Source organism: Halichoerus grypus, chromosome 9, assembly GCF_964656455.1.
Source record: "Halichoerus grypus chromosome 9, mHalGry1.hap1.1, whole genome shotgun sequence".
Taxonomy (NCBI): domain Eukaryota; kingdom Metazoa; phylum Chordata; class Mammalia; order Carnivora; family Phocidae; genus Halichoerus; species Halichoerus grypus.
This window is the reverse complement of record NC_135720.1, coordinates 64,587,623-64,601,628: the sequence shown is the minus strand read 5'-3', so window position 1 is coordinate 64,601,628 and position 14,006 is coordinate 64,587,623. Positions and strand designations below refer to the sequence as shown.

At 34.2% G+C, this 14,006-nt stretch overlaps 1 pseudogene; it reads left to right on the top strand.

Moving 5' to 3' along the window:
* The first annotated feature begins 968 nt into the window (after positions 1-968).
* LOC118549613 (ras-related C3 botulinum toxin substrate 1-like) lies at positions 969-3,288 on the top strand (annotated as a pseudogene).
* Positions 3,289-14,006: the final 10,718 nt, after the last annotated feature.

Here is a 14,006-nt window from a genome sequence, read left to right as displayed (position 1 = left end):
CCAGTTATTATTTTTTCAAATAGTGTTTTCAGTACTTTTCTCTCTCTCATCTCTTTTCGGAACTCTAATTACACTTACATTGGTATATGTGACCTTTTCTTATAGATCTGAGGCTCTTTTTCTTTTCTCTTCAATCTTTTTTCTCTTTGGTCATTAGATAGTATAATTTCTATTTCTTTCTTCTGCCATCTTGAATTGGCTATTAAAATTATCCAGTGAAATATTTATTTAAATTATTGTATTCTTCAATTCTAGGATTATCATTTGGTTCTTTTTCAATTTACATATCCTTTTTGATAATCTTAGTTGACTCATTGTCATACTTAACCTAAATTTGTTAAACACAATTTCATTTATTGGATATGTGGTACATATTTATAGTAGATGCTTTGAAGTCTTAGTACTCTATATCCTACGTCTGGGAATATTAAGAGAGGGTTTCTATTGACTGATTTTAACCTGAATATGGGTTATAATTCCCAGTTTCTTTACAGATATCATATTTTTTTATTGAAAATTGGACATTTCAGATAATTTTTGTAGCAACTCTGGATTCTGAGGGCATTTTTGAAGGTTGTTGTTAGTACTTTTTTGTTTGTTTCTGTGTTTCCTAACTTGCCTAGGCTAAATCTATAATATGTATCTCCTGCAGTGCGGGGCCACTGAAATCTATTCAGATTTTAGTTTGTTTTTAATTTTTGTTTTATTTTGCTTTGTGTTTGTTGTTGTTGTCATTCTAACTTGTAAGCCTACTTTTAGAAATTGACCTTCATGTCCACAGATTAGTAGTCACTGGATGATTTGACAGAGATTGTGTTTAAATGCCAGAGCTGACAGTTTTCCCCAGCTTTGGGTGGTGGCCAATGGTGGACTCCATCTTCCCATCCAGAGGGTAAGGCAGCATAAACAGAGCCAGGCACCCCATGCCCCACCACCTGCAGCCTCCTGCCTCTTGCCTCAGCACCCAGATGTAGGCCATCAGGTGTCTGGTGGTAGGAGACAGATCTGTAGGTAAATCTTGCCTACTGATCAGTTACACAACCAATGCATTTCCTGGAGAATATATTCCCACTGTCTTTGACAACTACTCTGCCAATGTTATGATAGATGGAAAACTGGTGAATTTGGGCTCATGGGATACAGCTGGATAAGAAGATTATGAGTGATTACGTCCCCTATCCTATCTGTGAACAGATGTATTTTTTTTTTTTAAGTTTTTATTTAAATTCTAGTTAGCTAACATATAGTGTAATATTGGTTTCAGGAGCAGAATTTAGTGATTCATTATTTACATATAATAACCATTGTGCATCACAACAAATGCCCTCCTTAATAATCACCCATTTAGCCTGTCCCCTGCCTAACTCCCCTCCAGCAACCCTGTTTGTTCTCTATAGGTAAGGTTTGCCTTAAGGTTTGCCTCCCTCTCTCTATCTGCTTCCCCTATGTTCATGTATTTTGTTTCTTAAATTCCACATATCAGCGGGATCATGTGATACTTGGCTTTCTCTGATGGACTTATTTTGCTTAGCATAATACACTCTAGCTCCATCCATGTCATTGCACATGGCAAGATTTCATTCTTTTTGATGGCTGAGTAATATTCCATTGTAAATATGTTTGTGTGTGTGTGTGTACCACATCTTCTGTATCCATTCATCAGTCAGTGGAATTTTGGGCTTGCTTTTGCCATAATTTGGCTATTGTTGATCATGCTGCTATAAACATTAGGGTGCATGTGCTCCTTCAAATCTGTATTTTTGTATCCTTTGGGTAATACCTATAGTGCAATTGCTTGGTTGTAAGGTAGTTCTACTTTTAACTATTTGAGGAACCTCCCTACTGTTTTCCAGAGTGGCTGCACCAGTTTGCATTCCCACCAACAGTGTAAGAGGGTTCCCCTTTAGAGAAAGGGGGCAAACATCCTCATCAACATCTGTTGTTTCCTGTGTTGTTAATTTTAGCCATTCTGACAGGTGTGAGATAGTATCTCATTGTGGTTTTGATTTGTATTTCCCTGATAACGACTGATGCTGAGCATCTTTTCATGTGTCTGTTAGCTATCTGTACGTCTTTTTTGGAAAAATGTCTGTTCATGTCTTCTGCCCATTTCTTAACTAGATTATTTGTTTTTTGGGCGTTGAGTTTGATTTCTTTATAGATTTTGGATACTAACCCTTTATCAGATGTGTCATTTGCAAATATCTTCTCCCATTCCATAGGTTGCCTTTTAGTTTTGTTGTTTCCTTTGCTGTGCAGAAGCTTTTTATCTTGATGCAGTCTTAATAGTTCATTTGTGCTTTTGTTTCCTTTGCCTCTGGAGATGTGTCTAGTAAGAAGTTGCTATGACAGAGGTCAAGAGGTTGCTGCCTGTGTTCTCCTCTAGGATTCTGATGGCTTATTGTCTCACATTTAGGTCTTTCATCTGTTTTGAATTTGTGTATGGTGTAAGAAAGTGGTCCAGTTTCATTCTTCCACACGTTACTATCCACTTTCCCAACACCATTCGTCAAAGACACTGTTTTTTTTTTTTTTTTTCCACTGAATATTCTTTCCTACTTTGTTGAAGATTAGTTGACCATATAGTTTCTGGGTTTTCTATTCTTTTCCATTGACCTATGTATCTGTTTTTATGCCAGTACCATACTGTCTTGATGACTACAGCTTTGTAATATAGCTTAAAGTCTAGAATTGTGATGGCTCCAGCCTTGCTTTTCTTTTTCAAGATTGCTTTGACTATTCAGGGTCTTCTGTGGTTCCACACAAATTTTAGGATTGTTTGTTCTAGCTCTGTGAAAAATGTTGGTGGTATTTTGATAAGGATTGCATTAAATGTGTGGATTGCTTTGGGCAGTATAGACATTTTAACAATATTTGTTCTTCAAATCCATGAGCATAGAATGTTTTTCCATTTAAAGAGATGTATTTTTTTAACAGATGTATTCTTAATTTGCTTTGCTCTTGTGAGTCCTGCATCTTTTGAAAATGTTGGAGCAAAGTAGTGCCCTAAAGTGTGACCACTACTGTCCTAACACTCCCAACATCCTGGTGGGGACTAAACGTGATCTCAGGGATGACAAAGACATGAATGAGAAACTGAAGGAGAAGAAGCTGACTCCCATCACCTACCCATAGGGTTTGGCCATGGCTAATATCAGTGCTCTCAAATACCTGGAATGCTCAACTCTCACACAGCAAGATCTCAAGACAGTATTTGATGAAGCTAATGGAGCAGGTCTCAGCCTCCCTCCCATCAAAAAGAGGAAGAGAAAATGCCTGCTGTTGTAAATGTCTGGGGCCCTCTCCCGCCCTGTCCCCCTTGGAAACTTTGGTATGCTTTGCTCAATAATGATGGAGGCTTTGCCTCAATGCCAAATTTTTGTTACAGATTAGTTTTTCCATAAAACCATTTTGAACAACAACAACAAAAAGCCTGGAGCCAAGTAAGACATATGTTGTGTGTATAGTGTGTATAAGATGAGAAAGAACATTCAATGTATAAGCCATTTATATATCTGTCCTGGTTTTTACCTGCTACTGGACTTTTTGAGTTTCCAGGGTCTATATGCACAAGCTCATGATATGACAAGAGTATTTAAATAGCTCAGGGCCTTTCCAGTCTACTCTCCTGGAAGGCCTTTTTGGTTCTTGTGCAGAACAACACTAGGAACATGCTTGCCCAAACCCAAAAGAAATACCTGACTACTGGAGCAAGGCAATGGCTATCCCTCAGATGCTACTTCCAAAATGTAATTTTCTCAGGAAATAATGAGCCCTTTTGTCCCTGGCAAAGAAACTACTGGTCCTCATGGCCTATGCTGCCTTGGCAGAACTTCTACATTGCCCAAGATGGGAGTAGGGAGGTGGGATCAGCTCTAGGTCAGAAGGACAAATTCTCATTCTTCTTGCCTCAAGTTCAACAATTTTCAAATATAAATGCTTGTCAGATTGTTTGGTAAATTTCCAAAGTCCTGAAATAGTTGTTTTAATCACACTCATTTTATAGTTACTGTTTGGGGAGTATCTCATTCATCCATAGCCATAAGTTCCCTATAGTCTCTTTCATGAGCATAATAAGCAAGAAATAGAGCAGAAGCTCATGAGCAGAAAGAATAAGAAAACATATGTGTTTATTTTTAAAACAGTACAAAATCGTCAAAATAAAATAATTCAATGACCTTGCCATATTTTGGGTTTCTATATGAAAATCTATATACTCTAATTAACTTCCTATTATTATATTTTTATAAATTCCAGGCTAGAATATTTTACTAAACCAATTCTTTATTAAGCAACTCATTATGTGTATTTTAGCTCTCCTTTGTTCAGTTCTTAAATAGTAAATCTTTTATTTATTTACTGAACTTTTACTATTTTCTAATAAATTCTAAATGTTGTTCTATGAAGTTAGAAAACAACAGTGACAAAGATGCAGATTTTATATTCAGGGAAATCATAATCTAAGGGAGAAGCTAAACATTTGAAGCCCATTAAAATATTAGTTGATAGCAAAGAAGATATATTATTTGACCTTCACAATACCTTCAGTAGAAAATTTTTATTTCACAAAAGGTGTTCTGTTGCCTTTGCCACCTTCTGCCCAACATACTTTCATGTAAGCAGCATCTATTGGTCCCCTGTGTGTTCAGAGAGAAGCACAAAAAACTATAAGGTTTTAGAAAGCAGCATCAATAAATCTTCTGGAAGCCACTATCTTTTCTCAAAGTCTTCCTTCTTTCCCAGAGCTTTCAGTACACCCCTCCCCTGATTCTCCTGAATCCCCTAAGCCTTGGTGTTTTCTAAAATCTTAATTGAGTACTTAAAAAACTAAAAGTGAAACTACATCTTTTTAAGACAAAAACATTTCCAACTTTTTGTGATTAATACCAAGAAAACACAGTAGATTTTCATAAAAATCAACTGAACAATTGTTCTTTCATTGTCATTTCCAAGGAAATAAATGTCAAAGTGTGGTTTTATAGTGAAACACAGCAATAACCCATAAATTTCCCAGTGAAAGCAGCTCTATAGGGTAGATTCATGATGGGATGAAATGAAAGAAGCAGGATTAAGCAACAGTCAACTGATATTAAAATGTCAAACACAAGGTGAAAATAATCCTTTGATTGAAGATAGTACAGTTTGTGGAATTCACATGTTTTCACAAGGATGAACAACTATTTCAATAAAGATATTTTCTTTCATTTATTTGACAAGATTCTGTACTGATGAATAAGTTGAGAAAAAAGGAAAGGAATACCAATACTTGCCTCCTGTAAAAGTCAAAATAGGTTAATTTATGCTATGATAATAAACTAACTCCAAATTCTCAGCGGCTTAAAGCAACAAAAAGTTACTTCTTATTTTTGCTGCAGGTTCCATGCAGGGCAGTGACAAAGTCTCTGTTCATTATAGCCACTGAGGCTGATGGAAGCTCAGTTTTAACATGCTTCCACAATCACCAAGACACAGGGAGGCGACACAGTAAATTGTGCATTGATTGTTAAAGCTCCTATCTGAAAGTGACATGCATATTTCCATTTCTTACTTCTTTGAGCAAAAAAAAGTTACATGGCAATTCCTAACTACAAGAGCAAGAATGTGAAATCCTTCCAGCTACCTAGAAGTACAACCAGAATATTTGTGAGCAGCCCTACCTACTACCTCTGCTCTTCATGCAATCTACAATTTAATGAGGTAAATTAGACATCTATTCCTATGTCATTATAAAAAGAGATCTAAGAGCCAATGAGCAAAATGATAAAAATACAAAGGTAATGACAATAAAAATGTTTAAATAATGTCTAAGTTTGGGGTGCCTGGGTGGCTCAGTCGTTAAGTGTCTGCCTTCGGCTCAGGTCATGGTCCCAGGGTCCTGGGATCTAGCCCCGCATCAGGCTCCCTGCTCTGCGGGAAGCCTGCTTCTCCCTCTCATACTCCCCCTGCTTGTGTTCCCTCTCTCGCTATGTCTCTCTCTGTCAAATAAATAAAAAAGTAAATAAAATAAATAAATAAATAATGTCTAAGTTTTATCAATTTATTATTTTGCCAGTCATCATTTTAAGTGTTCTACAAGGTACTACTAATGCATTTAATTCTCAAAGCAACTCTCTGAGGTAGGTAGTATTGTTATTATCTTCTTTTACACATGAGAAAACTGAAACACAAAGAGGTTAAGTGACTTGCCCATTATACACGCGCACACACACATATATATATAGATATAGATATAGATAGATACCTATATCTATATCTATGTATATATAGATAGATATATACCTATATCTATCTATCTATCTATCTATCTATCTATCTATCTATCTATCTATCTATGAGCCAGGATTAGAACCTAAAGAATCTGGTTCTTCAGCCTGGCCTTTACATACTATAGGACATAATAACTTGTTTGCCATAGTACTTTTATTTTCCACCTTTGCTTTTAATTTACAAGACAGGTTTTCATCTAAAAGCTTACTTAGAAAGTTGCTATAAAACTAATCCAAGCGAAACATCTTTAGTTAAAATGGAGAGGAAAAGCTGGAGCCCATCCCACTTGGGACAGCATGTACTGTCTTCCAGCTACAGATCTAGAAAGCTGGCATTAACATAAAAAATACTTGACACTTCTTTACTGCTAAAAATATGACTAATTAATGTGACCCCTCACATCCTCATACCTTAGCTAAATTATCTATTGGTAACAGGTGTTATTGTAACATTAAAAAAACAGAAAAACCAAGGACCCTGAGATACAAAGTCAGGAGTCTTTTGTCAGGCTAAAATTGAATATACTAAGTTTTTTATTTCTAGAGTTCAATATTTTAAAACCTTTTCTCAACTACATGTACGCAAACAAATCCAGGATTAAGAAGGCTGTAAAGGGAGGATGGATGATGCTCCATAAAAAGGATGAAAAGCACTATCCTACCAGTTAATTATTAGCCAGCTGGGTAATCTTGTTTAATTCTATAAAGAGGCCAAAAAGCACAGCTATCTGGCAGCCACCAACAGAGAAGGAGAGTTTGAATACCCTCTATACGCCATGAAATCCATGCACCTGTCGAAAGTATTTCCTCCTCCAATCCTAAATGTGCTTCTCATTACTCTTTCTTCATTAACATTGAAATGAGAAAAATACTAAGATATATATTTTTCTTTTTCTTTTTTTTAAAGATTTTATTTATTTGACAGAGAGAGAGACAGCGAGAGAGGGAACACAAGCAGGGGGAGTGGGAGAGGGAGAAGCAGGCTCCCCGCTGAGCAGGGAGCCCAATGCGGGGCTCAATCCCAGGACTCTGGGATCATGACCTGAGCCGAAGGCAGACGCTTAAAGACTGAGCCACCCAGGCACCCCAGATATATATTTTCTAACTTCGCTACCATTAATTGCTTTCACTTAAATCGTCTGAATATAAGAAAGAAACACAAAGCCAATATTTATAATATTTCTTCTGAGAGCACAGCATTTAATATTAGTAGTCATTACTACATATTATTTTAAGGAAATAAATACTTAAAAACAAGCAATTTTAGTTTCCAGTCACCAATAATATAAATATTTGGCATTTTTACTACCTTTAAAATAATTAGGTATTTTTGTGAAATATGAGAAATAATTTAAAGAAATACAAAAATAAATAAGTAAATACCTATAATAAATATATGGATATTATACATAGCCCTCTTTCCCATACACAAAAACAGAGCCACATTCATTCACTGAATACTTCCATTTTCTATTGTTCTCCTTTAATTAACCTCATGAATATATTAATGCATTTCAGCCATGCCACATAAAACTTTTTTTTAACCTTCATAATTATAACTGGATGTCAGTATGCTTAAAAAAAAAGGTTAAGATATTTCAAATCTTAGAATATTTTCAACTCTACTATTAGTAAGATTAATTGATAAATGTAAATTTGAAAAAGCATTTTAGGTTCAGGCAGCAAAACTGATAATATTTCAGATGTAGTCATTCTACCTATAGAGTTAAATTAGAAAACATGGTAATTTTACTGTTGAAACTAGTATAACATAAAGTGTGTTCTTTAAAATGCGTTTATATTTTTTAAAACCTTAAAGTATATCTCTGGTATATCTTCTATATATCTTCTTCATTCTCTGGGTCTTATATTACAGTGTGTGCTATTGGACACAAATTTCAAAGCCTCTATTAATTTTCAACGAAACCTTAAGTGATTAAGATGATTTTACTAGAATTTTTTTATGTCCTTGGAGAAGTTTGACATCAGACATACACCACAGAAAATAATTCTAAAGAAATGAAAATAAACAAAAAACACACTCATTTTAGACATTGTTTTTCAAATCTTGTCTTGAACTTCCTACCAATGGGATTTTTCTCTCTAGTTATTCCCTATTAAATGATCGTCTCATTCTCTAAGACACTTAAAATTCCTCATCCCTCTTTTGTTTATAGTAGTTTGTTCTTTCATGGAAATCATGGTACTGGATATTAATCTTATATCACATTCATGTTGGACAATGAATTTTCTCAACAAAATAGTTACATTCCTTTAATGAGGTTACTTAACTCCCAAGAACACTTTATATTCTCAGTGCTATGGCTATAAAATTTGATACTAGATTTATTTTTTTGATTCCACAAGCATCTTCCATATATTTGTTCCTGTATTGTAATGGGACATTTATATAAAACACTATAGGCAATCATATTATCATCACTGTCCAGAGTGCTATAAGGTTCCACTGCTGTCATTAAGTACTCACCTGCCAAGTTAGAAATACTTCTGTTTTAACAAATGTCTTTCCTGCCATCCAAATGGTCACAGCTGCCACAGTAACAAATGCCATCCTTCCTCAGTATCTATTTCTCTAAATCTCTAAAGAGTAACATCTGAACAAAGAATAAAAGGGGTAAAATCACATAAAGCCTGATTATATTCTTGGAATGAGTTCTATTAGTTGTAACTGAAGAGTTTAAGTGGAATGGAAAAAAAAAAATCAAAATTTGTCCTTAATAGAACTTTTTTCTCTGAGTATTATTGTGTTTAATTTCTGAAGCTTCCTTCTCTGGGTTAGTAGGGCATTTTAAACCAAAATAATTTCATTTGGCTTTGAGAAGTGCCCTGTTAAGCAATCTAGAAGTTTAGCAAATTTTCTAATTCCCCTTTGATTTATTATGTAACCTTAAAGTTCTTTAATATCACTTTTTTTTTTTTTTGCAATCTGACCTCTCAGTTACATTGTCATACATGTTTCCTGCTCTCTCAAAGGGAGGTGATCTAGATTAATGAGTTTGAACTCCACAGATTAATACTCTATAAGTAGAAATCACTTTTCAATTGGTATTATTTCACTATTTCAATTTCCTCAAATCACTCGGGATCCATACTAACCTAGAGGGATGACAAACAATAAGATTAAGCTAGAACAGCCATGATGTAAATTCTCACACAACCTTCAGAAAAATATGAGTACCAATGTTGTTAGGATTAGACGAGGACAAGCTAACTGCTGCCAAAGCAGAAAGACAATTTGTTCTTTAAAGGATCTTACAAAGCTCTTTCCCTAAGGCTTGCCCTCTAACTAAAACCATGCCCAGGAGATAAATGGAAGCCAGTGAGATACAGTGCACAGAAGCAGAGAATGTTTACTGAAGTTTGATGAAAGAGAATCAGCCTACCAGAGCATTGAGACAGCTTGCATTGATGATGCAAATTAGTCTAGAAGGGTGGTGTTATGACTGTGACAGTCTTCCAAAGAATCAGGATTTGTTAAAATTGAACATGTGGTCTAGAAATGTAGGCAGAATGTTGTTGGAAAAATGAACAAATTTAACAGTTGGAATATTAATATTACAGATTATTGAACATATATTAAATATTATTTGTAATAATACATGTATTTTAGAAGAAAAAAACTCAACATTGAGGTTTTCATCTCTCTTTAAAAATTTCAGATGCTGTAACCCTGTTCTTCTAGGATAGTAGTATGGCAGTAATAGTAGTAGTAGTAGTAGTAATCTGATGTAACTGGTAACTCCTAAGTAATTGCAGTAATTTGGACAATGTAGCTTGTGATTGGGAAAAAGCATTCATCTTTAAAGATATGCCATTAATAATAAGTAACATTTATGATATTGCTTACTACATTATAAGCACATACCAAGTGCTTTACATACAGTGCCTTATAGCAGTGAGGTACAGAAAGATATATTTCTCAAAAGTGCACGATATTTACTGAAATATGATCCTAGAGAAATTTGACTACTTTCTAAAATCACAGAATTATACAATAAAATAATCTATCTTCATTATTAATATATATTAGAAAGGTTAAATTAACAAAGGGATAATAAGAATGGTGTACCAAACATTTGAATGGAGACCATATAACCACCATAGAGTTTAGCTCTTTATCATATGATCATGTGAATATTCATTACCATAAACATACCTTGAATAGTTGTTTGGCCAATATTTTCAAGATAAGAATAGAAGAAAGATGCTGCTAAAGGCTTTGAAAGTATAGCTTCTGGGTCACAACTGACTATTCAGTGTGCTTTTGGGTTATAAATATTACTCAAATCAAATCATAAACATGTCTTTATAATATACTATATACCTCAGATTTCCAGAAATCTACAACTGGGAGGAAAAGCAAAGTATACAAAAAGTAAAAAACAAAACAAGACAAACAGAAAAACCCAAAATATCCCCCTCCACAGAAAAATTAATATTTAAGTAGTGGTTAAATGGCAATAAAAGCACTGTCAAGAGAAATTGTAGACTTAATTCCCCACTAATTGATACAACAGAGTATTATCCATAAGCTAAAGATAATCAGGTAAGTTTTTTCAGAATTTATGTAAGAGACTGACCCAGAAGAATTCACAACATGTGAAAAGAGAGGGATATTATTAATGATAATAGAAGTTTAATGTGGCAATATGTAACCCACAATAAAAATATAATAGAGCACCTTTATTTATGTATGGTCGATGGGTGGCTTTTGAACTGGTGAAAAAAAAATAAATGGATAGTAACTTCACAAAGGTACTTTTGCCTTGAAAAGTGTATGGAGAAAAGTAAATGTTGGACAGTGTGCTGTAATCTTAGATTTTACATAGACAACAGATAGAAAAAAATGCAATGGATTTAATTCCCAGTTATCTCTTATAAAGATCTGATCTGTTAACATAAATTTACAAATGTGAATTTCTAGGCAAGTATAATGATCAGCAGTTCTGTTCTAGTAGGACACACACACAAAACTTAAAATAAGTTTTGATGATTTCATGCAATTAATTATCAGATAATTAGAGGCATTTTCTAAACCACCAAAGGTAATAATGGAAGAATATCATTGTGGAAGAAAGGGGTATGAATTAAGTTTTAAAAGAATGGCATTATTTTGAGTAATGAATAATGTATTGGAAAATAAACTTCGAGAGTGTAGTGTAACCTGCTAAAGTTAATTATACTAATAATACAACTCATTAAGCAACGACTTATTAAATATCTTCTCTTGCACACAAAGAAGCTATACCTCCAAAATATGTGAATGAATTTTGAAAGACTGCCTTCCCTAAAGTACTTTATAAATTAATGAGAGAAACAGACATATATCACAAAAAAGTCAGATTTTCACACTGTTCAAATATTTGTAATAACAGATATTGATTGATTTGTAGAAAATGACTTTTGAACTTCATCTATAATTGAAATACAAGTTTAATGCAATTCCTAACAACATTTCAGAAACAGTGAGTTTTGACAAATTATGAAGGGAAGAATGAACGGGGGGAATCGGAGGGGGAGACAAACCATGAGAGACTATGGACTCTGAGAAACTGAGGGTTCTAGAGGGGAGGGGGTGGGGGGATGGGTTAGCCTGGTGATGGGTATTAAAGAGGGCACGTTCTGCATGGAGCACTGGGTGTTATATGCAAAAATGAATCATGGAACACTACATCAAAAACTAATGATGTAATGTATGGTGATTAACATAACATAATAAAAAAAAGAAATTGGTTTATTTCATCTAGGTTATCAATTTCGTGGGCACTGAGTTTTCAAAGCCCAACTGATTTTGACAAAGGTGAAAAAGCAAACTGATGAAAAGGCAGCCTCTTCAAAAAATCATGCTGGAGCAATTTAATATCAATAGGCAAAAATAATAATCCTTACCAAATCTCACACCTTGTACACAAATTAAGTAAAAAAAAAAAAAAAAAAAAAAAAAAAAGGATCATGAACACAAATATAAAGTGTAAAAATTTTATAAAAACACATAGGAAAAACTTTTAAAGATCTAGGCCTAGTAAAAATATTATTAGACTTGACATACAAAGCATGATCTACAAAAAAATAAAATGTGTAAGTTTGATTTCATTAACATTAAAAATATTTCCTCTATGAGAGTTTTTGTCAAGAGAATGAACAAGCAAGTAAAAGACTGGGAGAAAATATTTTCAAATTATATATCCAAAAGACTAGTATCTAAAATATATCAAGAACTCTCAAAACTCAACTGGAGAAAAAAGCAAATGACCAATTAAAACATGGGCTAAATACATGAAGAGACATTTCACTGAAGAAGATAAACAACTGGAAATTTTAAAAATTTAAGTAATTAATTAAAAAATAAAATGAAAGATATTAACCATCATTAGTCTTATGTAAATGCAAATTAAAACCTCAAGAGTTACTGCCAAATACCTCTTAGAAAAGCAAAAAAAAAAAAAAAAAAAAAAAAAAAAATGACCACCGAAATGCTAGCAAGTATGTGAAAATACTGGATCACTCATATATTGCTGTTGGGAATCTAAAATGGTACAGACACTGTAGAAAACTGGCAGTTTAACATGCATCTGCCAAGTGACTCAGCAATCGCACTCCTAAGAATCTATCCAAAGAAAGGAAGATTTATGTTCATCCAAAAACCTATACACAAATGTTTATGAATCAGTTTTATTCCTGAGAGCCTCAAGCTGGAAATAACCTAGATGTCCCTCAACAAGTGAATGGCTAAACAAAACATGAAGTTCTACTCAGCAATAAAAATAAAAGCATTGTTGATTTGGATAAATCTCCAGAGAATTAGACTGTATGAAAAAAATCCCATCCTCAAAGGTACATACTGTTTGATTCCACTTGTATAACATTCCTGAAATGACAAAATTATGAAATAGAGAATAGACTAGTGATTGTCAGGTATTAAGGAGGGGTAGGGGCAGGGAGGAAGCAGGTGTGGCTACAAAAGGACAACACAAAGGATCTTTCAGTGATGAGAATATTCTGTAGACTGACTATATCAATGACAATATCTGAGTTATGATAATGTACTACAGTTTGGCATAATGTTACCAGTGGGGGAAAGTAGGTAAAAGGTAATGGGATCTGTCAGTATTATTTCTTACAAATACTTGTAAATCTATAATATTTTCTCAAAACAAAAGCCTAATTAAAAAAAAATGAAAATATGGTCTTTATTTTTATTTTTTTAAAGATTTTATTTATTTATTTGAGGGAAAGAGAGTGAGAGAAACACAAGCAGGCAAGCAGGGGAAGGGGAAGGAGAAGCAGGCTCCCCGTTGAGCAGGGAGCCCGACATGGGACTCGATCCCAGGACCCGAGATCATGACCCAAGCTGAAGGCAGATGCTTAACCGACCGAGCCACCCACATGCCCTATATTTTTAGACCAGGAGGTAATGTATAAGAAAATCCACAAGAGGAAACAATTTCTGGGCAATGTTCACATTAAAAATACTGATTTTGAGATGTCCATGAAAATTTTTTACAGATTGCATTCTTCTGGAAGTAGATTTGAGATGAATTAGTGTGCAGAATATTTATTTTTGAGTGGTTTTGGGATTAACAGATGTTAAAGGGAAATGAAAGAAGCAAAAGTGAGTAGAGAGTCCAGCTGTAAGGCAGACGTGAGTACATATTATCTGACCCTAAAGAGATACTCTGGAGCTAAAAAAGCCCATCAGAGTTATCTCATGTTGGGTAG